The following is a 27,371-nucleotide window of genomic DNA, read 5'->3' as shown; positions in this document are numbered from 1 at the left end:
GCATACTTGGACCGTTCCCTGCCACCCCACATCGAAGATCCCCTGGACTACTGGGCAGACAAACTCGATTTGTGGCCGCAAGTGGCCGAGTTTGCCCTGGACAAGCTTTCCTGCCCAGCCGGCAGTGTGGCAACAGAGCCAGTGTTTAGTGCAGGGGGGCCATAGTTACCCCAAGGAGAACTCGTTTGTGCACCCAAAATGTGGAGAAACTGACCTTTGTGAAGATGAATCAGACGTGGATCAGCCAGGATTTCAACACACCAGTGCCTGATGCATCAGACTAGATCAACCATGGTGCCACACCTAAACTTTGTCAAAAGAGACCTATTTCTTCTGGCTACCTGCTTCATATACTATTCTGAGGCTGCCATCCCCCTGATGCCACACACCTGCTGGCAGGTGCTCCTACTGCCACCCACCATCTTCAGCTGGTATTAGTATTGCCCCTCACCTCACCAATATATCACTGGGTAAGTCTGTGGACTTCTTATGCTGTTCCCACCCTCTCCACTCCATGACTGGGCCACTATTTTGCCTTTTTGGAATGGTAGAAATAATAATTTTTTTGACCCTTCTTCTGATCTGTCAGAAGGAAGGAAAAATGAGACACACAACGTATCCTGTCTATGTAGCAGCTATAAGGCCTGTATGACATGGTCCCTATTTAGCATCAGAATTGGCTTATGATTTGGTAGCCAAAAGCAGGAGTGGGTACTTGCTCTGACCAGAGGCGTAGCTAGAAATGACTCAGCCCCATAGCAAAAAAATTTTATTGGGTCCCCCCTCCCGGATCTCCCACCCCAACATACCTCGCGGACCTCGCCGCCACATCCGCAGCTCCTCATGCACTTGCGACAATTACGCATAGGACTGAGCACAGACAGTTGGTCACTGGCAACGCATTTGTGCCAGAGTAGGAAATGTATGAATCTAAATGTCTGTGTATTAAAGAAGATTGTTAAATTGTCCAGGGGTCTGTAACACAAGAAGGTGAAAGTACATATCGTGGAATGTGTATGTGTATTAGACAGAAGGTAGGGATATGTATCTTGTGTAGTTTGGGTATTAGGGAGAGTAAGGGGTATATATCTAGTGCTGATACACGTGTATATATATTTTTGCAGAAAATTCAGTGCAACATAAAACATAAACAAAAACTGGAATTTGCGCTATATGTCTGACATAATTCGTCTCTTTCATATTATAAGCTCCCCTTATATATAATTTACTTACAGTTCTGAAGACTCAGGGGTGCTGACAGGCTTAGCCTCAGGGATGCTGACAGGCTTGGCCTCAGGGGTGCTGACTAGAGATGTCGCGAACATAAAATTTTCCGTTTGCGAACGGCGAATTTCCGCAAATGTTCGCGAACGGGCGAACCGGGCGACCCTTCAAGGACTTCAATAGGCAGGCGAATTTTAAAACCCACAGGGACTCTTTCTGGCCACAATAGTGAATGAAAAGTTGTGGCATGCCGGAGGGGGATCCATGGCAAAACTCCCATGGAAAATTACGTAGTTGACGCAGAGTCGGGTTTTAATCCATAAAGGGCATAAATCACCTAAAATTCCTAAATTGTTTGGAATAACGTGCTTTAAAACATCAGGTATGATGTTGTATCGATCAGGTAGTGTAAGGGTTACGCCCGCTTCACAGTGACAGACCAAACTCCCCGTTTCCATTTGCACAACCCCAAACTCCCCATTTGCACAAGGTTGGATACCAAGCTAGCCATGTCCCGTTCCTTGTCCTCACTGACATCATTGAAGGTCTCTTCCTCCACCCAGCCACATACAACACCAAGGGTCCCCGAAAGGTGACAACAAGCCCCCTGGGACGCCTGCTGTGGTTGGTCTTCCACCTCCTAAAAGCCACCTTCCTCCTCTGACTCCTCTTCTTCAGTCTCCTCTCTCTGCGTTGCCGCAGGTCCAGCAGTCGACGACGACAAGGCTGTTTCTGGTGGTGATGGTGACCACAACTCTTCCTCTTCATGCTCATCTACGGCCTGATCCAGCACTCTTCGCAGGGCATGCTCCAGAAAAAACGCATATGGGATGAGGTCGATGATGTTGCCTTGGGTTTGACTGACCAGGTTTGTCACCTCCGCAAAAGGACGCATGAGCCTACAGCCATTGTGCATGAGCGTTCAGTAACGCGGCCAAAAAATACCCAGCTCCGCAGAGGTTGTCCTCTTTTTTTTTTATTAAAAAAATCTGTTCTTACCAGTTTAATCTCTGTTTTGTCACCTAACAGGGGCCGGTGTGGTGTATGGAATAGATTTTAGGAACCGGGAGATGGAAAAATATGCTTGGTCGGTCCTCTTACTTCCAACTTGGTGCACTGCGCGTGCGCCGTGCAATGTACTATGCAATCCCAATATGAGTGGTATGTTAAGTAGTACTATTCCTATTAGTTTAATCCCTGTTACGTCCCCTATCAGGGGCCGGTGTATGAAATAGATTTTAGGAACCGGGAGATGGAAAAAGATGCTTGGTCGGTCCTCTCACTTCCAATTTGGGGCGCTGCCCGTGCGCCGTGCAATTTACTGTGCTACAAGATATGAGTGGTATGTTAAGTAGTACTATTCCTATCAGTTTAATCCCTGTTACGTCCCCTATCAGGGGACGTGAATGGAATAGATTTTAGGAACCGGGAGATGGAAAAAGATGCTTGGTTGGTCCTCTTACTTCCAATTTGGGGCACTGCGCGTGCACCGTGTAATGTACTGTGCCACCCTATATGAGTGGTGTGTTAAGTAGTACTATTCCTATCAGTTTAATCCCTGATAGGGGACGTGTATGGAATAGAGTTTAGACAACCACAAATAGTTGACACACTCATGACATAAATTTTATTCCTCTATGCGTCAATCTTGGAGTAGTGATGACTGTGCTCGTGCACACGTTTGGCAGATTGCAGGCGATGGCGGTTTTTCAAAGCCTATGGTCATGCTGAGGTAGTTCAGTGACAGTTAAGTGACCCAGAAAACAATGATTCTGCAGTGTGGGCCCATTGTTGGCCTAGTAGGCTTTAATGATTACCTTAGATGATCACAAAGAAAATAAATGTTTTTTCTATGCAAAATTTTCCAGGCGATCGCTTTTGGTCTGTTCACAATGAAGCAACGACCTTATCTCATCTGGGGTGTGCCAACATTGTCATTGCCAACACATTCATAGAGGTGATCGCTTCATTGTGATACGCAAGCCCCTTCACCACAACAAGGTAACGATCACAAAGGGGAATTGACACATATATGTGCATTTTTTTTTGTTTTGTTTTTGCAGCCACAGAGGCCAGAAAAATTAGGCTTGTACACATGCCTGAAAAATTTGGTATTGTTGAACCCTAGTTGGTGGCGGAGAAGTCACGCAAGTCATCTGGCATGCAGAGATAAAATACAGCAGCATGTGGACAATTTTTAGCCCAAGGCAGCTCATCTCATCAGGCCTTTTTTAGTCAAATGTATCGCCCACTGTCAGTCCCTTTGGGATCCATGCCTCATTCATCTTAATAAAGGTGAGGTAATCTAGACTTTTTTGACCTAGGCGACTTCTCTTCTCAGTGACAATACCTCCTGCTGCACTGAAGGTCCTTTCTGACAGGACACTTGAAGCGGGGCAGGCCAGAAGTTCTATCGCAAAATGGGATAGCTCAGGCCATAGGTCAAGCCTGCACACCCAGTAGTCAAGTCGTTCTCTGAGGGTGGACCCCGAAGGGCTGTGACGATGCGTAGGACTTAAAAAGCTCTGCATGTCCTCCATCAACAACACGTCTGTAAAGCGTCCTGTCCTTGCCGGCGTGGTAGTGGTAGGAGGAGGATTACTTTCACCTCTTCCCCTGTTAGATTCCCGTTGTGCTGTGACATCACTCTTATACGCTGTGTAAAGCATACTTTTTAACTTGTTTTGGAACTGCTGCATCCTTTCCACCTTCCGGTAATTCAGTAAAATTTCAGGCACTTTCTGCTTATACCGGGGGTCTAGTAGCGTGGCCACCCAGTACAGGTCATTCTCCTTCCTTTTTATGCGAGGGTCCCTCAACAGGCACGACAGCATGAATGACCCCATTTGCACAAGGTTGGATGCCGAGCTACTCATGTCCCGTTCCTCGTCCTCACTGATCTCACTGAAGGTCTGTTCTTCCCCCCAGCCACGTACAACACCACGGGTACCAGATAGGTGACAACGAGCACCCTGGGATGCCTGCTGTGGTTGGTCTTCCTCCTCCTCAAAACCACATTCTTCCTCTGACTCCTCTTCCTCAGACTCCTCTTCCAGTGTTGCTGCAGTTCCAGGGATGCTGATAAGGCTGTTTCTGGTGGTAATGGTGACCACAACTCTTCCTCTTCACGCTCATCTACGGCTTGATCCAGCACTCTTCGCATGGCACGCTTCAGGAAGAAAACAAATGGGATGATGTCGCTGATGGTGCCTTCGGTGCGACTGACTAGGTTTGTCATCTCCTCAAAAGGACGCATGAGCCTACAGGCATTGCGCATGAGCGTCCAGTAATGTGGCAAAAAAATACCCAGCTCCGCAGAGGCTGTCCTAGCACCCCGGTCATACAAATACTCGTTGACGGCTTTTTCTTGTTGGAGCAGGCGGTCGAACATTAGGAGTGTTGAATTCCAATGTGTCGGGCTGTCGCAAATCAAGCGCCTTACTGGCATGTTGTTTCGCTGCTGAATATCTGAAAAGTGCGCCATGGCCGTGTAGGAACGCCTGAAATGGCCACACACCTTCCTGGCCTGCTTGAGGACGTCCTGTAAGCCTGGATACTTATGCACAAAGCGTTGTACGATCAGATTCAACACATGTGCCATGCACGGCACATGTGTCAACTTGCCCAAATTCAATGCCGCCAACAAATTGCTTCCGTTGTCACACACCACTTTGCCGATTTCCAGTTGGTGCGGAGTCAGCCACTGATCCACCTGTGCGTTCAGGGCGGACAGGAGTGCTGGTCCGTTGTGACTCTCTGCTTTCAGGCAAGTCAACCCCAAGACGGCGTGACACTGGGGAGCTGGGGGAGGTGCAGTTGATGTGGAACAAGAAGCAGCAGCAGAAGAGGACTCAGCCGAGGAGTTTATGGAAGAGGATGCAGTAGGAGGAGTAGAGGAGGTGGCAGCAGTCCTGCCTGCAAGTCGTGGCGGTGTCACCAACTCCTCTGCAGAGCCACGCATTCCATGCTTGGCAGCCGTCAGCAGGTTTACCCAATGCGCAGTGTACGTGATATACCTGCCCTGACCGTGCTTTGCAGACCAGGCATCAGTGGTCAGATGGACCCTTGCCCCAACACTGTGTGCCAGACATGCCATGACTTCCTTTTCCACAATAGAGTACAGGTTGGGGATTGCCTTTTGTGAAAATAAATTTGGCCGGGTACCTTCCACTGCGGTGTCCCAATAACTACAAATTTTTTGAAGGCCTTAGACTCCACCAGCTTGTATGTTAAAAGCTGGCGGGCTAAGAGTTCTGGCAAGTCAGCTGTCAGACGCCGGGCAAGGGGGTGACTCTGTGACATTGGCTTCTTACGCTCAAATATTTCCTTGACAGACATCCTTCCTGACTGTGGGCAGATGAGCAGGAACTGCTGAAGGCGAGAGGCGGAGTTGCGGATGGTTGAGAGGGGGCAAGGAGGACAGCAGTGGTTGATGTGGCTGAAGATGCTGGACCAGGAGGAGGATGGTGGCTTTGAGTTTGTGTGCTGCTTGTACTCATGTGTTGATCCCATAGGCGTTTGTGATTTGAGATCATGTGCCTTCGCAAAGCAGTTGTACCTAGGTGGGTGTTGGACTTCTCAAAACTCCGTTTCTTTTGGAACAGGTTGCAAATGGCATCGCTGTTATCAGAGGCAGACACACACAAAAAATGCCACACTGCTGAGCTTTGCAATGACGGCTTTCTGGTGGCGGCAACAGCATGCGTTGATTGGCGTGCTGTCTGGCTTACCTCGGGTGCCGATACATGCTGTCTGAATGTGCCACTAGCTCCTTGCGATGACCTCCCCCTGCTTCCAACTCGTCTCCTCCTCCTCCTCTCTGTCTCCCCATCTGAACTTTCCCCCTGTTCTTCTTCTCTTCGAGCGGGCACCCACGTGACATCCACGGACACATTGTCATCATCAACTGCTTCACTTGTATCTGACAACTCAGCAAAGGAAGCAGCAGCGGGTACAACATCATCATCATCATCATCACACCGTACGTCCATGTGTGTAATGCTGCCTGACTGAGACATATCCCTGTTATCTACATCCTCTGGCAATAATGGTTGCGCATCACTCATTTCTTCCAACTGATGTGTAAATAACACTTCTGACAGATCAAGTGAAGCAGCTGTGGTGCTAGTGTTGGTGGTGGCGGCGGCCGGGCGATTGGAAACTTGAGAGGTGCCCGAAGCTGAGCTGGAGCAGGATGGTGCGTCAAGGTTCCGAGCGGAAGCTGTAGAAGATTGGGTGTCCTGTGTTAGCCAGTCAACTATGTCCTCAGAACTTTTCGAGATCAGGGTATGTGGCCTCTGAACACTGGGCATTATTCTAGGGCCAAAGGAAGTCACAGCACCACGACCACGACGGCCCCTGCGGGGTGGCCTGCCTCTGCCTGTCATTTTTTTTTCGATTAGTTGTACTATGCGTGTAAGCTACTGTGACACCCTATATGAGTGGCACTGGTGGACTGTGCACTGGCAGTAGTTGGCACAGTACACGCTGTAGGCCTGACACACACGCTTGCAGGCAGCTAACTGCAATTAGGTTACAGTCAAAGTTTTTTTTTTTTTATGTAATCTACTGTGACACCAGATATAAGTGGCACTGGTGGCACTGTGCACTGGCAGTAGTTGGCACAGTACACGCTGTAGGCCTGACACACAAGCTTGCAGGCAACTAACTGAAATTAGATTACAGTCAAAAAAGTTTATTATTTTTTTAAATGTAATCTACTGTGACACCAGATATGAGTGGCACTGGTGGCACTGTGCACTGGCAGTAGTTGGCACAGTACACGCTGTAGGCCTGACACACGCTTGCAGGCAACTAACTGCTATTATATTACAGTCAAAAAAGTTTTTTTTTTAAATGTAATCTACTGTGACACCAAATATGAGTGGCACTGGTGGCACTGTGCACTGGCAGTAGTTGGCACAGTACACGCTGTAGGCCTGACACACACGCTTGCAGGCAACTAACTGAAATTAGATTACAGTGAAAAAAGTTTTAGTTTTTTTTAAATGCAAGCTACTGTGACACCAGATATGAGTGGCACTGGTGGCACTGTGCACTGGCAGTAGATGGCACAGTACACGCTGTAGGCCTAACACACACGCTTGCAGGCAACTAACTGCAATTAGATTACAGTGAAAAAAGTTTTTTTTTTTTTAAATGCAAGCTACTGTGACACCAGATATGAGTGGCACTGGTGGCACTGTGCACTGGCAGTAGTTGGCACAGTACAGGCTGTAGGCCTGACACACACGCTTGCAGGCAGCGAACTGCAATTAGGTTACAGTGAAAAAAGTTTTTTTTTTTTGTTTTTTTTTAACAAATATCTGTTTTATCGATTTTCACAATGAAAATGTAGGTATTATTTGCAATGTTACAAATTATTACAGAGTTATATACTTATTCACAAAATTGCAGATATAGAGAAAAAAAATCATATATCATAAGGGCTCGCCAAAGTATACAGACTTGGGTATGCACATAGACAAGGGTGATTTCTACTAATTCTCCTGGCCTAGCATGGTCTTGGAGCACTGTCTACAGTGCACCCAATTTTGTACTCAGTCTAACTTTCTTTGACGGGATAAGACAGTTTAGATTTAAACATATATAACGAACGGAGGGAGATGAATATCCTCCTAACGATATAAACGATATAAATATCACAGGTTGTTCCTAGGACAGCTCTTCAAATATTGGTAAAATATAATGTGTGATCATTGAATATCAACGTAAACTTCAGTATAGAAATACACGTGGTCAAAACTGGATTTCAGAATTATATATCACATATACACATTCTAGTCACGGCTATTGCTTTTTTATATTTGCTTTTACATAGGGGAATACTAAACATGTTGCATCAGAGTGAGAGGTTACCCTCATAAATCTGTTATTAATAAGGCGCTTACAGATATATATGTAAAAATTGAAGAATGGAAGTGGGTAGAAGTGTAGGGCCTAGAAACTTGTATCAAGTCTAGGTTTTTCTATAGTCATTCCATGGGCTCCATAGTTGCAAGAACTTGGAATGAGATCGGTTAGCCCAGCTACTAAGTTCTTCCATAAGGTATAGTTGGTCAACCTTCACCTTCCTTTGGGTGAGGGAAGGAGGATCTGGGTCAAGCCAGTGCAGTGGGATAAGAGACCTGGCTGCTTGGACAAGCCATGTGGGGAGGTCAAACGGTTTAGGGGACCAACCCAGTACTGAGATAGAAGTAAGCTGGAGGGAGGTGCCGCATATTTGGTTTATTTCTGTTTCAATATGAGACCAAAAACTGGTGATTAACGGGCATGACCAAAATATGTGGCCAAGCGTACCTTTTCCCTGGGAGCAACGCCAGCATACGTTTGTTTTTGATAAACCCATTTTGTGGAGTTTGCTAGGATCATTATACCATCTGACCATCGTTTTGTACCAATGCTCCTGTATTTTTACACATCTAGAGAATCCATGAGATCTTAGATGTATTTGATGGATATCCGCTGCACTGAAGGGTACTCCCAGATCCTCCTCCCATTGGGTGATATAGGCAGGTTTGTTATTTTTCAGTGAACCCTGTAAGTTCTTGTAAATAGTGGAGATTGCACGTTTAAGTGTCGTTTGTCCTTGTACCATAAATTAGGAATGGACTTAGTGAAGAAGGCATGAGTCCTGGGGGATCAGAAAGTAAGTGTGTGTGGCTGGATAGGGTGTTGAAGACCGAATAAATCCCTTTGGACAATCCCTCTATTGGGGGGTGAGGCTTTCTTACGCCCCATAAGCCTGCTAGTTGGCAATTGGTTAGAGTAAGTAACTCTATATCTGATCCTAAAATTCAGAAGTGAGGAATGCATAATTGCAGCCACCTTTTTATTTGGATCGCCTTGTAGTAGGTCTGGGCGTCATGGAGGCCCATACCTCCTTGTGAGCGGTCTCTGATCAGTTTGTCGTATGCTATACGTGACTTTTTGCCTTTCCATAGGAAAGATGTAAATAGTGAACGGGTGGAAGCAAAAAAGGAATGTGGTAAGTGGATAGGAACCATTTAGAGGAGGTATAGGAGTTTAGGCATGATGTATGTTTGTAGAAGGTTTTTTCTGCCCAGCCATGAGACGAAGGGGAGAGATAGGGAGTTTAGCTGGTCTTTAATTTCAGTAGAGGAACATAGTTCATGGAATATAGATTCGACGGTGTGTTTGTTGGGAAAATTCCTAGGTATTTGATTTTTTCCTGCTGCCATGTAAAAGGATAGGAAGAGCGCAAATTATGGATTTGAGGTGTTGGGACAGTGATGTTAAGTGCTTCTGATTTAGAGTAGTTAATTTTAAAATTTGATAGAGCTCCAAATTGTTCAAACTATTTCATTAGCGGTGGGAATGCCTGGATGGGGTTTGTGATCAGGAGTAAAAGGTCGTCCGCAAAGGCGGCACATTTATTCTCTGTTTGGTTGGTTTTCAGTCCTTTTATCAGTGGATTGTCTCTTATTGCTTGCAATAGGGTTTCCATAGTGATAATAAAAAGAGTGGGGGGACAACGGGCAACCCTGGCGTGTGCCATTGCTTATGTTGAAGGGATTAGATTATGTGCCGTTGACCCGCACTCTAGCACTAGGATGATGGTAGAGGGACATAATCGCCATGATGAAGGGGGAGGGTACACCAAACCTGTGCAGAGCTCTCTGCATATACAACCAATTGACTCGATCAAACGCCTTCTCAGCATCCGTACTATAACAGATGGTTTATGTCAGGCGACAATGTAACTGCCACTAGTCAACAATTAAGTTCACTGACAGTAAGGCAGTGCCGGTGTCATAAAGAGGAAACATTTCTTGAGGTCACACAACAGTGTGACAGGCGAATTTAATACAGTTACTTCACGGTCACAAAAAATTTGAATTTGTCAACCAACAATATAACAGCAGTATTTAACGGTTTTATTGAACTGTCAGTAATGCAGCGCAGGCCTGTAGCACAAAAAGTGTGCTTTTTTCAACCAACAATGCAACAGCAGTATTTTATGGTTTTATTGTTGGGTGAACGAAAAGAATGAGGAGAGCGTCAAATAAAGGACGTGGCCCTGGTCGTGGTGCTGCTGGTGGAGCTCCAGTTGCAGGGAGAGGACGTGGTCGATCTGTGCCAGCTACATGCCCAAGTGAAACCCCTTCCTCAGGTGAGAGTAGGCGACAGAACCTTCAGCGGTATTTGGTCAGGCTTAATGCTGCTCTACGAATGGTGAGGCCTGAACAAGTACAGGCGATAGTAGATTGGGTGGCTGACAGTGCCTCCAGTTTCTTCAGATTGTCTACCACCCAGTCCCCTGCTGAAAGATCAGAGTTGGCACCTGCATCCCATGGCCATCTGTCTTTCACCTCACCCCCTTGCAAATCAGCTAAGCACTATGAGCCCCAAGTCATGCAGCAGTCTCTTTTTCTTTTTGATGACTCTGCTGGCAGGGTTTTTGTGGGCCATCCACATAGCCCTGCCCCAGAAGTGGAAGAGATGTACCGATGCCCAACCACTTATGTTTCAGGATGAGGACATGGAAAGACTACCGCAGCATGTCTCTGATGATTACAAAACACAGGTGCCAACTGCTGCGGCTTTCAGCAGTGTGCAGACCGACAAGGAGGGCAGGGGTGAAGAGTGGGTGGAAGATTATGTGGAGGACGATGAGGTACTAGACCCCACATGGAATCAAGGTCATGGGAGTGATGTGTGCAGTTCAGAGGAAGAGGCGGTGGTCGCACAGAGGCACCAGCATAGCAAAAGAGGGAGCAGGGTCCTCTAGACAGTACGCCTGCTACTGCACCCCGCACCCAGGGACCGAGCACACCAAAGCCAGCTCTAAGGAGTTCCCTCGCGTGGCAGTTCTTCAGATAATGTGCTGACGACAAGACACGAGTGGTTTGCACGCTGTGCAATCAGAGCCTGAAGCGAGGCATAAACGTTCTAAACCTGAGCATAACCTGCATGACCAGGCATCTACATGCAAAGCACGAGCTGCAGTGGAGTAAACACCTCAAAAACCAAGAAAGGTCTCAGGCTCCTCCTGCTTCCTCTTATAATGCTGTCTTGGCCTCTTCTTCCACCTCTGGAGTGACAGTGGCACCTGCCACCCCGCAAACAGAGGATGTGGCAGCAACGCCACCACATACGTCACCAAGCATCTAAACAGTCCCATGGAAGCGTTCAGCTGTCCATCTCCCAAACACTGGAGAGAAAGAGGAAGTACCCCCCTACCCACCTGCGATTCCTAGCCCTGAAAGCCAGCATTTCCAAATTCCTGGCCTTTGAAATGCTGTCATTCCGTCTGGTGGACACGGGCAGTTTTAAAAACCTGATGTCGGTGGCTGTCCCACAGTACGTCGTGCCCAGCCTCCACAACTTTTCCAGGCGTGCCATCCCTTTCCTGCACAACTAAGTGGCGGACAAAATCAGGTCTCCACTGTGCAACGCCATCTGTAGCAAGGTCCACATAACCACTGATACGTGGACCAGTAAGCACAGGCAGGGATGCTATATCTCCCTAACTGCACACTAGGCAAATGTAATGGCGGCTGGGCATGAGGCGGATAGCAGCTTGGTGCATGTCCTTCCGCCACCGAGGATTGCAGGGCATTTCTCTTTGCCTCCTGTTGCTTCCTCCTCCTACTTCGCTTCCTCATCCTCATAAGGTCAGTTTAACACTTTCACCACCAACTTCAGCACAGCCAGGGCAAACGACAGCAGGCTGTTTTGAAACTCATGTGTTTGGGAGAAAGACCCCACACAAGGCAGGAGCTGTAGATTGGCATGGAACAACAGACCGATGAGTGGTTGGTGCCACTGAGCCTCAAGTACGGCCTGGTGGTGTGCGATAATCTCGTAGCAGCTCTGGGCCTAGCTGGTTTGACGCACATCCCTTGCCTATCACCAGTTGATATGGAACGTCTTAGCAGGAGGCATCATTTCAGAAATATGGTGGAGCAGTATGTGTGCACACGCCTACACATACTGACTGTTCGGTCTTTCCCCAATTAAACTTCTGGGTCTCCAAATTGGGCACATGGCCTGGACTTGCCCTTTACGCCTTGGAGGTGCTGGCCTGCCCTACAGCAAATGTATTGTCTGAACGTGTGTTTAGCACAGCAGGGGACATCATCACAGACAAGCACAGCCGCCAGTCCACAGCCAATGTGGACAAGCTCACGTTCATTAAAATGAACCAGGCATGGATCCTACAAGACTTATCTGTACCTTGTGCAGAATAGACATTTATATCGGCCGCCTCACCCAGCCATTGTTATTCTCATGTACACCTATTCTTTGTTTTCTTTTTTTATATGTCCCAATATTTTAGGGGCTACCGCAATAAAAAAAAAAAAAAAAAAAAAAAAAATGAAAAAAACAGTGTTGGCTATCTCCTCCTCCTCCACCGCCGCTTCCACCTACCCCGCCACGGTCACCGCCTCCTCTACCTCCTACTGCACATCCACCTCCTCCTCCTAGTTCAAGATTATTATTTAAAAATTGTGTATTTTATGTATATTTTAAGTTATTTCCCTATCCACATTTCTTTGCAGGGCACTTTTACCCCCATTTTGCTTCCTTTTGCAGCCCTCTAGCCCTTTCCTGGACTTTTTTAGAGCCATTTTAGTGCCCAAAAGTTCGGGTCCCCATTGACTTCAATGGGGTTCAGGTTCGGGGTCAAGTTCGGGTCCCGAACGCGAACTTTTTTTTGAAATTCGGCCGAACCAGACAAACCCGACCATCCAGGTGTCCGCTCAACTCTACTGACCAAATGCTGACCGAGTGAAGGCGGATGCTTAAAAGACAGGATCCATTTTTTGAGGGTTATTGGTTTGACGGATCGGAGGAAGGGCAAAATAATCAGTGACGTCAACACAAACTTATGACGGGGGGGCTCTATTTGTATCAGCGTGTAACAGAACAGGTTCTGTAGACATCTATGTGGCGACGGTGTAAAAGGAGTGCGCTCTTTCACTCTATAGTAGGATCTTGGGCCACTGCACGGTTCTTTATACCTGATGCTAACATTGACCTGTAAGGCTGAGTTCACACCTAAGTTATTTGGTCAGTTTTGGCCCATAACTGACAAAATAAGTGAAGTATGAAGTGATTCTAAGAGTGACGCCTGTCATCTGCATGTCATACTGACTCACAGTATTGTTTCACTACCACAGCGGACTCCCTATGCGTGATACTGCAAGGCCCAGTGTTCTACACCACTATACAGGCCCAGTGTTCTACACCACTATACAGGCACAGTGTTCTACACTATACAGGCTCTCTACAGCCAGGAAATAGCAGATTTTTTATGCGATTCGTTTAAATAAATTCAGATCAAATTTATTCTTTTTGGGAAAATTCTGCGATCCTTTTGCAGCCTTGTAGCGCTTTCTATGACTTTTTTACAGCCATTTTTCAGCCTCAAAGTTCTGTTCCCCATTGACTTCCGTGGTGTTCGGTGTTCAGGGTCAACCTCCGTACCCGTCGAACCCGAACATGCATTGTTCCGCTCATCACTAGTCATTATGTGTATGGCCTGCTCTCTATTTCCATCTACCAGATTCTACCTATTAGACAGTTACAGCAGATTTTACTTTCTTTACCTTTTTTATTTAAGTATTTGACAAAGTTCAACTTTTTACCTGAAGAAACTTTGTTTAATCTCTTGACAACTAATTATCAGAAGTTTCCTGGAGCCCATGAGACACATGAGGTCATGGTGAAAACTTTCCACGCTCCATTCCCTTTACTGTATGTGTGTGTATATATATGACCATGTGCCTGATCTCCTCACACAAGATCTCTGCATTGTGAAGGGTCTGGATTTCTTTATTTATCAATGTATTAATAATGGGAAGATGAAAAGTATTTCCAAGGAAACATCTGCTGTAAGTACAGAATCAGTGTACATTTGTGTATTATTGCTGGTAGTAGTAATAGTAGTAGTAGTATTACTAATAAACATGGTTTGTGTATATGATGCTGTCATCTTCAGTAACATTGTATAAAATACTATAAAATCTTTTATAGATATAATAATTACACATAGATGTATGTAGACAGTAAAGACAAGTAAAACCCAACTCTCAACCGAGCTTCCAGTGCAGGATAAACCCTGTACAATCGCTGCTGCTCCTCCAGTAGGACACCTGAACATCTCACCATAGGCTTCCATACATTTCTTCTCCTGGACTGTATAAGGACATCCTGTTTCCAAATCCACTTGGTTTCTTCATCAAGTCTATTGTAAAATATGAACCGTGCTCCATATTGTGTACAAATGGCTCAAAGGAAGAACCAAGTCCCCTCCAATATATAAACTGTATTCTATGTGTGCTCCTGGCTGCAGATCTCCACTGATCAGCAGCTTCTTCTGGGCATAATGTAGAGAAGAGATTATAAACTGCAGGGGTCTAAGAATTACTGCTGGATGGAAGTGCAGACTCCTAATAACATGTACAGAATGTGACTGAGGAGATGTCATCAGGTTCTACAGACTCCTTCTTCACATCAGCAGAAGAAGACTTCACAAAGACAGGGATTTATAGCTAGAAAATTGGAGAGGGTTTGGCCTTTAAAAGTAGAGAAAATCCTAAAACATAAAAAATAACTGACACTTACTTTCCTGGTGAATCCTCCATGGCCCAGCTCTGGTGGTCCTCCCCAGTATGGTCAGTGATGATGTGCCATACATACAGATATGACCGCTGCAGCCGATCACTGGCCTCAGCGTTAATGCCTGTATATTCAGCAGAAGACAAAGTGATTGTCTGCAGTAGTCACACACTCATGGCGTGTCATCACTGCAAGACAATTCAAACAGACTGGTGGGGACCCCCAGAACAGCATTTCTGGAGAGGCCGAGTATAAGCAAATTTTTTTAGTTTTTCTTTGCTTTTACATAGTAACATAGTAACATAGTATATAAGGCCGAAAAAAAGACATTTGTCCATCCAGTTCGGCCTGTTATCCTGCAAGTTAATCAAGAGGAAGGCAAAAAAATCCTTGTGAGGTAGAAGCCAATTTTCCCCACTTAAGGGGGGAGAAATTCCTTCCCTACTCCAATCAGGCAATCAGAATAACTCCCTGGATCAACGACCCCTCTCTAGTAGCTATAGCCTGTAATATTATTACGCTCTAGAAGTTCATCCAACCCCCTCTTGAATTCTTTTACTGAGCTCACCATCACCACCTCCTCAGGCAGAGAGTTCCATAGTCTCACTGCTCTTACCGTAAAGAATCCTTTTCTGTTTCTTCTTTCCTCAAGACGCAGAGGATGTCCCCTCGTCACAGTCACAGTCCTGGGGATAAATAGATGATGGGAGAGATCTCTGTACTGACCCCTGATATATTTATGCATAGCTATTAGATCTCACCTCTGTCGTCTTTTGTCTAAAGTGAATAACCCAAATGCTGATAATCTTTCAGGGTACTGTAGTTGCCCCATTCCAGTTATTACTTTAGCTGCCCTCCTCAGAACTCTCTCCAGCTCTGCTATGTCTGCCTTGTTCACAGGAGCCCAGAACTGTACACAGTACTCCATTTGTGGTCTGACTAGTGATTTGTAAAGTGGTAGGACTATGTTCTCATCACGGGCATCTATGCCCCTTTTGATGCAACCCATTATCTTATTGGCCTTGGCAGCAGCTGCCTGACACTGGTTTTTGCAGCTTTGTTTGCTGTTCACTAAAATTCCTAGTTCCTTTTCCATGCCAGTGTTACCGAGTGTTTTACCATTTAGTATGTACGGGTGACTTGCATTATTCCTTCCCATGTGCATAACCTTACATTTGTCAGTGTTAAAACTCATCTGCCACTTCTCTGCCCAAGCCTCTAATCTATCCAGATCAATCTTTAGCAGTATACTGTCCTCTGTAGTATATATATACAGAATTCTGTCATCTTCAGTGTTAATTACTTTACACAGTTTAGTGTTATCTGCAAAAATTTATATTTTACTGTACAAGCCTTCTACAAGATCATTAATAAATATATTGAAGAGAATAGGTCCCAATAGTGACATCTGAAGTACTTCGCTAGTGACAGTGACCCAATCTGAGTGTGTACCATTAATAACCACCCTCTGTTTTCTATTACTGAGCCAGTTCCTTACCCATATACAGAAGTTTTCTCCCAGTCCGAGCATTCTCATTTTATATGCTAACTTTTTGTGCGGTACAGTGTCAAATGCTTTGGAGAAGTCCAGATATACAACATCCATTGATTCGCCACTGTCAAGTCTAGAACTTATCTCCTCATAGAAACTGATTAAATTAGTTTGACATGACCGATCCCTCATGAAGCCATGCTGATATGATGTAATTTGCTTGTTTTCATTGAGATCCTCCAAGATAGCATCTCTTAGAAAACTTTCAAACAAACAGTTTACCCACAACAGATGTTAAACTTACCGGCCTATAGTTTCCGGGGTCTGTTTTTGCACCTTTTTTGAATATTGGCACCACATTTCTATGTGCCAATCCTGTGGAACACTCCCTGTCAGAATAGAGTCTGTAAATAACTGTCTGGCTATGACATTACTTAATTCTCTTAGGATACAGGGGTGTATGCCATCTGGGCCTGGCAATTTGTCTATTTAAATCTTTTTAATACACTGCTGTACTTCTTCCTGGGTCGGACAGGGCACTTTTTTAATAGGGAATTTACTTTTACATTCTGCATTTCATCTGACAGTTAATTTTCCTCGGTGAGTACAGTGGAGAAAAAAATATTTAATAGCTTTGCTTTCTCCTCGTCGCTCTCTGCAACTCCCCCCTCATTGCTCTGTCGAGGGCCGACACCTTCAGATTTATACTTTTTACCATTTATATAATTAAAGAACATTTTTGGGTTAGTTTTGCTCTCTTTGGCAATTAATCTTTCGGTCTCTAGTTTGGCGGCTTTTATTTGTTTTTTACATATAAAATATTTTTTTCTTATACTTTTTTCAGTGCTTCCTCGCAACCCTCCTGTTTTAGTGATTTAAACACTTTCTTTTTGTCAATTATAGCTTTCTTTACAGTTCTATTTATCCACATTGGTTTCTTCTTGTTCCTTAACCTTTTATTCCTATAAGGTATGTATCTCTCACAATTAGATTTTAGGATGCTTTTAAAAATATCCCATTTTGTGGCGCTATTTTAATTTTTGAGGACTTTGTCCGAGTTAGTTAGGCCTATGGCCTCTCTTAGTTGGCTAAAGTTTGCTTTTTTGAAGTTTGGTATTTTTGTTCCTCTCTGTAGAAACACTCGTTTGAAGGATAATTGGAAGGTTATTACTTTATGGTCACTATTTCCCAGGTGTCCCCCAACCTGCACATCTGTTTTTCTGTCAGGTATATTGGTTAATACTAAGTCCAGTATGGCCGTCCCTCTAGTTGGGTTCTGTACCAGTTGGGAAAGGTAAATGTCTTTGGTTATTGCCAAGAACCTGTTTCCTTTATGAGATGTACAGGTTTCAGTTTCCCAGTCTATATCTGGGTAGTTGAAGTCCCCCATAATAACCACCTCATTATGATTTGCTGCCTCGTCTATCTCGTTCAGTAGTAGATTTTCTGTGGACTCTGGTATATAAGGTGGTTTATAATAAACTCCTATTAGTATTTTATTATTATTTTTGCCTCCATGTATTTCTACCCACAGTGACTCCACATGTCCCTCACTTATATCTTCTCAGACTGTGGGCTTTAGACAGGACTTTACATAAAGGCAGACCCCTCCCCCTCTCCGGTTTTGACAATCCTTTCTAAACAGACTCTAACCCTGTACATTAACTGCCCAGTCATAGCTATCATCCAGTCATGTCTCAGTTATTCCCACTATGTCATAGTCCTCCTCACACATCACTAATTCCAGTTTCCCAGTTTTATTAGTCAGGCTTCTGGCATTAGTATACATACATTTCAAAGGTTTATGAATATTTATTTACTCTACACCTTTCCTTCTGAACTGTTCTAGTCCCTCCTTCCATTCCGCCCCCAGTCCCATTACTTCGCCCCCGATCTCTATCTGCACTATCTTCCCCTTCTATAACGCAATTACCCTCCCCCAGTCCCTAGTTTAAACACTCCTCCAACCTTCTAGCCATCTTCTCCCCCAACACAGCTGCCCCTTCCCCATTGAGGTGCAGCCCGTCCCTACGATAGAGCCTGTAGCCGAGAGAGAAGTCGGCCCAGTTCTCCAGGAACCCAAACCCCTTCTTCCTACACCAGTTCTTTTGCCACTTGTTAACCTCCCTAATCTCCCGCTGCCTTTCTTGTGTGGCCCGTGGTACAGGTAGTATTTCGGAAAATACTACCTTTGAGGTCCTTGCCCTAAGCTTTTGACCAAATTCCCTAAAATCATTTTTACCATTTTTTTTATAAACTCTCGGGGGGGGGGGGGGATGTGCATTTAATATCAGATATACAACAATTTTCTTGCGAACATCTGTTGCAGATTGCGGCACAAAAGTTATTTCTACGATCACGGCAGGTCTTAAAAAAGAGGCGTAGCATGAGCGGGGAAGGAGCAGGCCCATCTGATTTAGCATTTTCTATGCGTTTTAAGGAAGCTGTCTTACATGTAGACACTTTGGAAGCTGTCTTACATTTAGACACTTTGGAAGCTGTCTTACATTTAGACACTTTGGAAGCTGTCTTACGTTTAGACACTTTGGAAGCTGTCTTACATTTAGACACTTTGGAAGATGTCTTACATTTAGACACTTTGGAAGCTGTCTTACATTTAGACACTTTGGAAGCTGTCTTACATTTAGACACTTTGGAAGCTGTCTTACATTTAGACACTTTGGAAGCTGTCTTACATTTAGACACTTTGGAAGCTGTCTTACATTTAGACCGGCATCAAACACTCCGGTCTAAATAAATGTTCCTCTATGTTGTTATAAATCGCCCTGTATGTTAACACCGTCAACCGTGCGTGTACCCACAGCTATGTATGTCAGTGTCATTTAGACATGTATTTACTATTGCTGTCATTACATTCAAAAGCTTGGGGAGGGGGGGGGGGATAAATTCATAAGAAATAAATGAAAAGAGATAACAAGTTTTCCTAAAACATCTAGTCCTAGGAGGCTAGACGGGGCTATATACCAACTTTCAGGGCAATTGGAGCAACTTTAGTTTGGCCCAAACTGATTTGGGTCCAAACCAAACTTTTAAAATTTGGCGAGCCGGACCCTAAACAAATCTTGACTGGTTTGCTCATCTCTAATCCATACGCACTGCATATATTATACCTCTTACCTCACATATCAGTACACTGCTGTATATACTGTATATCTGTACACACTGCATCTATTATACCTCTTACCTCACATATCAGTACACTGCTGTATATACTGTATATCTGTACACACTGCATCTATTATACCTCTTACCTCACATATCAGTACACTGCTGTATATACTGTATATCTGTACACACTGCATCTATTATACCTCTTACCTCACATATCAGTACACTGCTGTATATACTGTATATCTGTACACACTGCATATATTATACCTTGTACCTCACATATCAGTACACTGCTGTATATACTGTATATCTGTACACACTGCATATATTATACCTTGTACCTCACATATCAGTACACTGCTGTATATACAATATATCTGTACACACTGCGTCTATTATACCTCTTACCTCACATATCAGTACACTGCTGTATATACTGTATATTTGTACACACTGCATCTCTTAGACCTCGTACCTCACATACACTGTACACTGCTGGGTATACTATTAGAGATGATTGAATCAAAGTTGCCAAAGTGGAATTCAATCTGAATTTCAGGAAACATTTGATTTGCCCGGAAGTCAAATTTCCTTGTGCTTTGTGGTAACAAATCATATTATTTCTAAAATGGTTGCTGCACATGTTAGAAAGAGGAAGAAAGAAGTCCAGGAATGAGCGATCACCCATAATGCTGGGCAGACAGCCAATCAGCAGATAGCCAGCCCCTGTGATGTCACAGCCCTATAAAAAGCCTCCTCATGCCCTGTTTCCGCCATTTTACAGGGATCTTAGTGCAGGGAGAGACGTGACAGGCACTAGGGACAGTGAATAGGAAAGATTTTATTATACAAAAATTACTATTGACAACTTCAGGGAAAGAATATTGATAGTGTAGGGAAAGGATAGGGAGGCTTTATCCACACAATAGGGAAATAGCAGTGACCAATAGGAGAGTGAAAAGCCTGGGTAATAGGAGCTATTCTGTTACACCTTGCTGCATTAATTGGGGTTAAAAAGCGATCTATTACTACAGATTTTAAGTTGTTTGCATTCTTTTATACATCAATAATTCCATTAATGTTTTCTTCTGTTATTGGGGTGAAATGGTGAAAGTGCGGTCAGATTCTACCAATTATTATTTTTTTTTTTTTGGGGGGGTGTTAACAGTGTTTTTTTGTTTTTTGTTTTAAATTTTCATTCTTTATTGAAGAAAATTGTGATATTACAGAAAATTCTGTTAAGAGACAGTAGACATAATATCAAAACAACTTATTAGGTACACTGCAAGATGATGTTACAAATCATGGATTGAGGACAGGCTTAAAAGAAACAGGGCAAGAACCGTTGATCTATTTCAAGGTGATCTGCTTAAAGAAGGGTTCTGAGTATAATTATTACACCATTAGTAGTTCCTAAAAGAAGACCATGGTAGCCAACACCTCCTAAATGTGATTATTCTATTGTTTTCCCATGAAGATATTTCCTCAAACCTGTAGAGTTGGTCTATTCTAGGTAACCATTGGGTTATGGGTGGTGTTTCTTCGGTTAACCAATAGCGGGGAATCAAGAGACAAGCTGTGTCTAGAAGGTGGTTAAACAGTGGTGGAATAGCCTCCGTTGTATTGGGAATGTAAATCCCTAGAAGAGCTAGTTGTGGTGACATTGGGATAGTTTAGTGGCATATCTCGTTACATTTTTCAAATATTTCTGACCACCATGCTTTGATTCGAGGGCAGGACCACCAGATCTGAAAGTATGAACCTTTGTCTTTGTCTTTTACACCATCTTGTTAAAATCTTGTAGGCATTTTCCTGTATTCGGACTCATCTTGATGCTTTATGAGGTCTCAAAAGGATTTTTGAAGTTACTGTTTGGGTAAAAGAGGTCTCAAGGTCTTTCTCCCATAGACCTATAAAAGCAGGCTTTGGCATGAGAATAGGGGTACATAAGGTTTTGTATATCAGAGAGATCAGTTTAGGTTGTGGGTCAGACCTTGATAACAGGCTCTCAAACCAAGTAAACAGGCGTAATAAGGAACTTTTTATTATATGTTTGGAGATAAAGGAACGTAAAAAGGAAATGAAAGGGGGTGAGAATTTACATTCTGGAAAGAGTTGAGATACAGTACAGACCAAAAGTTTGGACACACCTTCTCATTCAAAGAGTTTTCTTTATTTTCATGACTATGAAAATTGTAGATTCACACTGAAGGCATCAAAACTATGAATTAACACATGTGGAATTATATACATAACAAACAAGTGTGAAACAACTGAAAATATGTCATATTCTAGGTTCTTCAAAGTAGCCACCTTTTGCTTTGATTACTGCTTTGCACACTCTTGGCATTCTCTTGATGAGCTTCAAGAGGTAGTCCCCTGAAATGGTTTTCACTTCACAGGTGTGTCCTGTCAGGTTTAATAAGTGGGATTTCTTGCCTTATAAATGGGGTTGGGACCATCAGTTGCGTTGAGGAGAAGTCAGGTGGATACACAGCTGATAGTCCTACTGAATAGACTGTTAGAATTTGTGATATGGCAAGAAAAAAGCAGCTAAGTAAAGAAAAACGAGTGGCCATCATTACTTTAAGAAATGAAGGTCAGTCAGTCAGCCGAAAAATTGGGAAAACTTTGAAAGTAAGGGCTATTTGACCATGAAGGAGAGTGATGGGGTGCTGCGCCAGATGACCTGGCCTCCACAGTCACCGGACCTGAACCCAATCGAGATGGTTTGGGGTGAGCTGGACCGCAGAGTGAAGGCAAAAGGGCCAACAAGTGCTAAGCATCTCTGGGAACTCCTTCAAGACTGTTGGAAGACCATTTCAGGGGACTACCTCTTGAAGCTCATCAAGAGAATGCCAAGAGTGTGCAAAGCAGTAATCAAAGCAAAAGGTGGCTACTTTGAAGAACCTAGAATATGACATATTTTCAGTTGTTTCACACTTGTTTGTTATGTATATATAATTCCACATGTGTTAATTCATAGTTTTGATGCCTTCAGTGTGAATCTACAATTTTCATAGTCATGAAAATATAGAAAACTCTTTGAATGAGAAGGTGTGTCCAAACTTTTGGTCTGTACTGTATATTTTTTTATTTTTTTTTATACGTATTTTATTTTATTTTATGTCATTTCACTAATTTGTCAGTTAAATTTTCAGGTGAAATTCACAAATTTTTGGGTGTGATGTACCACTGCTATACCTATTTGACAGCTTAATCAATTTCAATAATTTTTCTATTACCTTTTTGGGGTGACAATAAAATTTTTTTTCTGTCATAGACCCCTGCTCCCACATTTGCGCCTCAATAACTTTTTCCACATTTGCGCTTCAGTAATTTGTCCCACATTTGCGCCTCAATAACTTTTTCCATATTTCTGCTCAATCCAATTTTTTTTTTATACATTTAGCTCCCTTGGATGTGGTCTCTCTTTCTCACGCTCCCTCTCCGGCGTGGAACCCTGATTCGCGGATAAACGTGATCAACATGGTAGGCTCAGAAAAGAACAACGAAAGTTGATAGAGATGATATCCAAATTGATCGCGAACATCACGGGGACGTGCGACATGGTGGGGCAGTATGTTTGCACACTCCTACACGAACTGACTGATGGTTCTGCCCCCTGCAACTTTTGGGTCTCCAAATTGGGCACATGACCTGAGCTTGCCCTTTACGCCTTGGAGGTGCTGGCCTGCCCTGCAGCCAGTGTATTGTCTGAATGTGTGTTTAGCACGACTGGAGGGGGTTATCACAGGTTATATTTCCCAATGTTTTGGGGTGTACCCTAATTTAAGCAAAAAAATAAATAAAAAGCAGTGTAAGCTACCTCCTTTTCCTCCACCTCCGCTTCCACCTACACCGCCACATCCACCACCTCCTCAACCTCCTACTCCATATTGACCTCGTCTTCCTAGATCACGATTATTTATTTATTTTTTTTACGAATTTTATGTTATTTAAAGTCATTACCCTATCCACTTTTGCTTGCAGAGCACTTGCCATACTCTTAACCACATTTTGCTGGCATTTGCAGCCCTCTAGCCCTTTCCATGACATTTTTACAGCCATTTTAGTGCTCAAAAGTTCGGGTCCCCATTGACTTCAATGGAGCTCGGGTTCGGCGTCAAGTTCGGGTCAAGTTCGGGTCCCGAACCCGTTGAACCGAACATTTAGGTGTCCGCTCAACTCTACCTGTAATCTAACTGGCATCAGTAAAATTGTTATACGATGACCGCCTAATTTACCTCCAGCCACACTATAAATTGTGCTTTTCTGTACGGTAAATTAATAATTTTTGGGGCCTGTAGTCCACTGGCCTGCAGTAAAATTTATATCCATTTACTGTCTAATATACCTCCGGCCACATAGTCACTTGATCATTTATTTACGGTGAATGTATCATTTTTGGGGCCTGTAATCTAACTGGCCAACCGTAAAATTGTTATACGGTGACCACCTAATTTACCTCCAGCCACATTATCAATTGTGCTTTTCTGTACAGTGAATGAATAATTTTTGGAGCCTGTAGTCCACTGGCCTGCAGTAAATATTGAATGACTGTCTAATATACCTGCAGCCACATAATTACTTGTTCTTTTCTGTCCGGTGAATGACTAATGTTTGGGACCTCAGAGGAATTTAACACCTGTGATGACCACGTGTTATCGAATTTCAACTATTATCATTTGGGGATTTTTCAAGAGGGGGGATTTTGTTAGCCATGTTTTTAATCCAATTTTATATTTTTTGTTCTTTTAAACATTATATATATATATATATATATATATATATATATATATATTTTATATTCTTTATTATTATATTCTTTATTATTTAAACATTTATTCATACAAATTATTGTTTACACTTTTCCTTTTTTCTTTTACACAGTAAAAAATTGGTTGAAATATATTTTAACCTATTACTCCCACTCTGCCTGTTGCTTTGTCCACTCCTGAGGGCGGACAGAAGAGAGACCAGAGAAGAAAGAAAAAATTTAAAATTATATTAAAACCTCGCTGCTCACCTGCTCGTCTCCCTCCACCCCCCGATCCCTCCCCCCCGGGTTTCCCAGATCCTACCCCTGCCACAGTCTGCTAATTCAACTATCTCTGCCACCTTTTAGCAAACATGAATTTTTTCTTAGGTGATACTAAATGAAATTTCTCTCCGACTAGTAAGACTCTAGTCAGGTTCTCCCATTCCCTAACTGTAGGTATGGCGCTATCTCCCCAGTGTGCTACAATACATTTCCTCGCGTAAAAAAATAATTTGGATGCTACTTCTTGTTCGTTAGCATTTTCTATTTTATCGGTCATACCCAGAATACGAATCTCAAGAGAAAGTGGGACTTTAAAAAAATCATATTCCTCTATTTTTTCAGTCACTATCCCCCAAAATTTCTGGGTCTTTATACGAGTCCAGAGCATATGAACGTCGTCTACCCCTTCTTCCCCTCATATTTTACAATTAAATTGTTTAGATTTATAACATTTCATTAAAATCTTGGGGGAATAATACAAGCAATATAGTATATTAAACTGGGTAATTCTAAAGGCGATACTATTTGACACTCTGTTTTTTGCCTGTATGACCTTTTCCCAAAATTCTTGTTGTTGCGTATTTAAGACATCTTGCCATCTATGATTTAGCAGAGTGATACTTAGTATATAGTGTATTTTTTGTCAACTGGTGTAACAGACATCCGTAAATTTTAGATATCAATTTTCTCCCTACTGGTAAGTTCGCAATATTAGCTAAGGTTGATGGAAGAGGGACAATTTGAGTTCCTTTCCCTATCTCTACTCGCAGGGCTTATTTCAATTGAAGATAATTGTGACGGTAACGTACACTACACACAGGGGGGAGGATAGTGACCACTGTGCTCCACCCTCACCCCTGCCTACTTGCCTCGCAAGTAATAATGACAAGGGACAACTAGACGGCAGTCCCTAACTTAGGATACGTGCTGGGAAGACAGACAAGACAAATAACGGAACGTGAACGGACCGGGTCAATACCTAGAGAGCTACGCAGCACTAAGGAATGAGCAGAGAATAGTCAGGAAAAGCCGAGGTCAAATACCAGGAGAGAAACGAAGTACAACAGGAGTCCGCAGAGAATCGCCAGGTGGAAGCCGGGGTCAGGATACCAGGAGAGATGCGCAGTACAGGAGAAGCAGGCAGAGAATAGTCAGGGAACACAGGATCAGGTAAGTATGCAGGACCAAAACAATCACCAGATACCTAAAATTAACAGGCAACCTGTGGCCAGCAGGCTGCCTGTATTTATAGTGGGGAGTGAGGGTCATGTGACGTGGCCAGCATCACATGATCGACAGACCGACCAGTCGAGCACCGAGTGATCAGCTCGGCGCTCAAGGCAGACCTAGGAGCAGGGAGCCTCCCAGCTAGCAAAGCTGCCCTGGGAACAAGGTCAAACACAGATCCTCGCTCCCGAAGCTAAGCAGCAGGTCTGCGGCTGATGAGAGACCGAGTGAGCCTTCGGTACCCCGTTACAGTACCCCCCTCTTTTACGATGGGCCACCGGACCCAATACTTCAGGCGATGGCCTTTCAGGGTGTTCTAAATGAAATTTTCGAACAAGTCTAGGAGCATAAACCTCCCTGGCAGGTACCCAAGATCTCTCTTCAGGTCCATACCCCTTCCAGTGAATCAGGTACTGCAAGGAATTACGCACCTTCCTGACATCCACTATTTTAGACACCACATACTCAACAGCATCATTAACAAGAACCGGCAAAGGCGAGGCTTTTGATGGTACTACTGGTTCAACATATCTTTTAAGTAGAGATTTATGGAACACTTTATGAATGTGGAATGACTCGGGCAGCTCCAACCTAAACGATACTGGGTTAATCACCTCCATGATCTTATATGGTCCAATAAAATGAGGAGCAAATTTTTTAGAATCTACCTTGAGAGAGAGATTCTTGGAGGATAACCAAACCTTATCCCCAACCAGAAAATTTGCGCCTCTTGAACGTTTCCTATTGGCTTTGAGTCTTTGAGAACTTTGAGCCTTTTCTAGGTTCATTTGAACCCAGGCCCAAACTGTGCACAGTTCAGAAGAAAGCCTATCCGCCTCAGGGTAAGAGGATGAGATGGATGACCCAGAATGAAAACAGGGATGAAAACCATGGTTACAAAAGAAAGGGGAGACCCCAGCAGAAGAAGTAACACGGTTATTCAAAGCAAATTCAGCCAACGGAAGGTATTTAACCCATAATTGCTGGTCATCAGCAACATACGACCTCAGGAATTGTTCCACAGACTGATTAAGGCGTTCAGTCTGCCCATTACTCTCAGGGTGGTAGGCGGAGGAAAAAGACAACAAAATCTGACATCTTTAACAAAAAGCCCTCCAAAATTTGGACACAAACTGCACACCCCTGTCAGATACAATATTTTCCAGGATACCATGTAACCGTACAATTTCTTTCACAAAAATAGATGCCATGGTCTTGGCATTTGGGAGTTTAGACAGAGGAATGAAATGAACCATCTTGCTAAACCTATCGACCACTACCCAAACCACAATCTTACCCTCCGCCGGCGGCAGGTCAGTAATAAAGTCCATCGAGATATGGGACCAGGGTCTACTGGGAATGGGTAGGGGTCGTAGGTTACTAGCAGGGCGAGTCCTAGGTGTCTTAGACCTAGCACAAACCTCACAGGCTGACACGTAGGACTTGACATCCCTAAATAGAGTGGGCCACCAATAGGATCTAGAAACCAGCTCTCTAGTGCCCTCAAAACCAGGATGTCCACAAAAGGCAGAATCATGACACTCACCCAACAGCTGGAGACAAAATTGTATGGGAAAAAACAACTTATCTGTTGGGGTGGTTGCCGGTGACAGATGTTGTTCAGCCTTAATGAGAGCCGAGATA

Source organism: Bufo bufo, chromosome 1 (genome assembly GCF_905171765.1).
Source record: "Bufo bufo chromosome 1, aBufBuf1.1, whole genome shotgun sequence".
Classification (NCBI taxonomy): Eukaryota; Metazoa; Chordata; class Amphibia; order Anura; family Bufonidae; genus Bufo; species Bufo bufo.
This window is presented reverse-complemented; position numbering follows the sequence as displayed.